Genomic DNA, 3,602 nt, shown 5'->3' on the forward strand with positions numbered 1-3,602 from the left:
GCAATGTCTCACAGGCTGCTAGCACTGTTTTATGCAAACCCTGGAATAAAGAAACACTGTATGCCTTAGAACTTCTGAACAATATGCTATTGATTAGAATACACATAGCTTTGCATAGGCTTATTTTTTATTCAAGCCTGTGTGTGCCTCCTCCAATAAAGCTCTACAGGTGAGCCTATAACTTGACACACAGCCGCCAGGTTCAATCACATGCCATGGAAGGCTCACAGGCCTAGGCTGGGTTCATGTTAGACTGTGGCTGGGTAGTGGCAGTCAACATTCTTAATATCTTATCATCTCATTATCAATGGTTGCAATGTCTGTTATACATGTTGGGGCTTATCCACTTAATATTTATGAAGGGGAATAGATGCTAGGTGATGATAGCGATTCAACTTAAAAATGTCTTCTTATTTCCATCTCAATCAGTTTAAAGCTCAAGATTACAGTAACACATCTATGTGAATCAGGATTTTCTTGATATTGGACTACCTAAACCAAAACCAGAAATATCTTGGATGCTGAAACGGACATAAAACTATAGCTGATTCATAATCCTGATCTCAATATTTTTAGTTCATAAAGACAACCTAATTGTTCGCATTGACTGACGCTATAATAAGTACTCTATAAATTTTAAAAGTAGATTTGTACCAAAAAAAAAAAAAAAAAAAAAACACTGCTTTGATCTGTTTCACATATTGGGGCTCTATGCAGATTTTTATTTTAAAAAAGGAGTCTATGCTTAGAAAACAGCACGAGATCCTGCTGCCTGTTTCTTCCAGGAGTTCTCAGCCTCTCCTACTATTAATGCAGCTTTTCACACAATATTTCTGGTCCTTTGAGTCTGTAAGCTTTCTCAGACATATTCTTCCTTTTAACTGAGGTGTTTTAATTAATTCATTTATTTATTTTTGGATAGTGGTAGGACAAGTAAGGTAGAAAGAAAGTGGGAGGAGGGGGATCGCAAATACACAGACAATTTTCCCAGCCAACACGAACGAAGATGAAACACACTTCAGGATGGAAAATAAGCAAGGCAACGAGACGTGATTTCATAGGGAGCATAAGGCTCTGCTAGAGTGGTTTCCTGCTCCAGAAGCTTTGCAGCCTCATTTTATTTGGGACCAGAGCAAAGGGAGCTTCGTTTGGTTAGGAGATTGAAATTTGTCTTTGTATCTTTTCCATCTGTCATTTGTTTGCACGGTCTCTTTACTTTCCCCACCCCCAGAGCCCTTAGGTTGTATAATACTTGGGCATTTAAAGAAAAGCGTTTACATCTCTTAGGAATGTGCTGAACAGCTGCAAACCTCCTCAAATAGTAATCCCTAAAAAGCAGACAAAATATCTACGAGTATTTTTCTTACTTAAAATTTTTTTCAGGAGGAAGATCAAGAAAGCATCATACTGTACTTGAGAGGGAATGATTCTGGAGTCAAAAGAAAGGAGACCTGGAAAGGCACATGCTGCCTGTACATCTGCAGAAGACATTATCACTATAAATGCACTGAACGAGATAAACCGGCACAGCTGAATCATTGGCTTCAAAGAAATTAGCCCAGCTTTTCTCCCTCAGCTTGGACTATTTATGGACGTTCAACAGACTTAGCAACAAATGCTTTCAGGGACTTCTCTAAAATATCCATGGTAAAGAGCCAAGTCCATAAAGGTCCAAGTTGGCCTCTCCATTATGGTTCTTTTTTTTTTCCATGTCCCCTCTGTTTGGTCTTGACCATGTCATCTATAAAATGGACACGTCCCCTGTTGGTGTGCATCGTACTCCTTAAAGATCTTCAAAGTATGGTTGTAAAATCCTGGATGCTCTCCTTCATTCCATTTAGACTACAGTTTCAAAACATCAAGTATTTTATTTTTTTCCTCCTTTTCATTGTTGTTATGAGCCATGTAAGGGGCCTCATTGTCCCAGGGACAGGTATTTGGGAGGGGGAGATCTTTCTGGATATCCTTTCTTCTCAGTGACTTATTGCTACTTGGCATACTTAAGTACAGTTTGCTAGCCAGGAGGAGTTTCTGGCTATAGATCAAGTTCTCTGCTCATTCCTCGTGCCAGGGAGATGCTTGCCTTAAGGGGGTGGTTACTGCTGTGATAATAAATGTGTGGATGTCTGAGTGACATCATTCCACTTTGGGACAGACAAGTATTTACTTCTCTAGAATGAACTACCACGGGTGAGACAGACTATCTGCCTCAGTCATCTCCCAAGGTTTCATTTATTTTAAAAATCTGCAAAGACATCTGCGTGTATTTTTATTATTTTTTTTTTCTCTGTATGTTTGTCATGTGCTATAATTACTTATGGGGCTTCTCGTGACATCTTAATTAACTAGAGAAGAAAAAAACGAAGATATAATTGCAGAGTTGTTCACAGGTTTTTCTATGGAATTTGTGGATCCAACTGTCACATGATATCAGTGGTTACGAATTCTTTTTGTTTGTTTGTTTGTTTAAAATGTTAACATTTCAACATGTATTGATTAATTCCTGTAAAATACAGAAAGTGCAATGTCACCAAATGTGCATTTCCTGGGATTCATTTTAGAATTCATGTGAAAATTTAATAATAGTATTTCAGTTAATTATGGCATTTGAGAAAAGATACTTATGGGGAAAGATCACATAAACGTGCTTTGGGGTGATACGTTAAAAAAACTACAATAATTAGAAGTATTGCCTTAACATTTCTAAAATCACATAAAAATGATCATCTTTGATTGCCATTTCAATAATTTTGGATACAGCGTATATTATTTTCTGCTCACTAGTAATCAAAACACATAAAACAGACTTGTAACAAATATTCAGAGTCGATTACTTTCATAAGCTAAACATTTCCAAGACTTTAAGATTTGTGTTTGAGCATACAGTACTGCAATGTTGGCTATATAAAGTTAAAAAATCTTTTTTAGAGGAAGCTCAATAATCAGAGGCTGCATTGCATTTAAGGATTTAACACTGGCTATATACAGAAGGGAAAGCATTTCAGTGAGAAATACTTCACATGGCCTTTAACATGGCAACATTCAGCAGCTTACGCTACTGTTTTATCCTTTGGTTCCCAGTGACTGGCAATGCAGTAACGATGCCTCTGGTTTTAGTTCCTCTTGGATGGCATTTATTAGCAGAGAGAGAGAGCTGATTCTTTAGCTGACACTTGGCAGCCCAAGAAGTGCACCAACTGCTCCAAAGTATCCTTCATGTTCTAGAAACAATGCTTTCAGTTGACCTTTTGACCAATAATCCAGTGCATGTGCCAAAAGTTTCATTGAGATGGTATCGACACGTAAAAATTTCCAACAAAGACAACTCTGTTTATTTTCTCATTAGCAGCACGCATTCGTGCCACAGAACCAATGTTATTGGTGGTAGTAACTAAAGCAGCTCTTGCCAGGTCTTCTTTACTAAGAGATTCTCGCTTCTCCTTATAAATCATATTCCCAAAACCAGATGCTACAGCCCAACCTGGCAAATCATATCTTTCATAATCTCCTCCGTAAATATCACGGACCAGCTTGTCAGCTTGTGTGCTGTCACCTTTGGATGCCATTTCAAGAGCCTCTTCAAAACTTTCACAGCCAGTCAA

At 38.0% G+C, this 3,602-nt stretch overlaps 1 pseudogene; it reads right to left on the reverse strand.

Moving 5' to 3' along the window:
• Positions 1–3,126: 3,126 nt before the first annotated feature.
• On the reverse strand, positions 3,127–3,596 carry LOC116541864 (annotated as a pseudogene).
• Positions 3,597–3,602: the final 6 nt, after the last annotated feature.

The sequence above is a fragment of the Sapajus apella genome, unplaced genomic scaffold, assembly GCF_009761245.1.
Source record: "Sapajus apella isolate SASKATOON/1434 unplaced genomic scaffold, GSC_monkey_1.0 scaffold158, whole genome shotgun sequence".
Classification (NCBI taxonomy): Eukaryota; Metazoa; Chordata; class Mammalia; order Primates; family Cebidae; genus Sapajus; species Sapajus apella.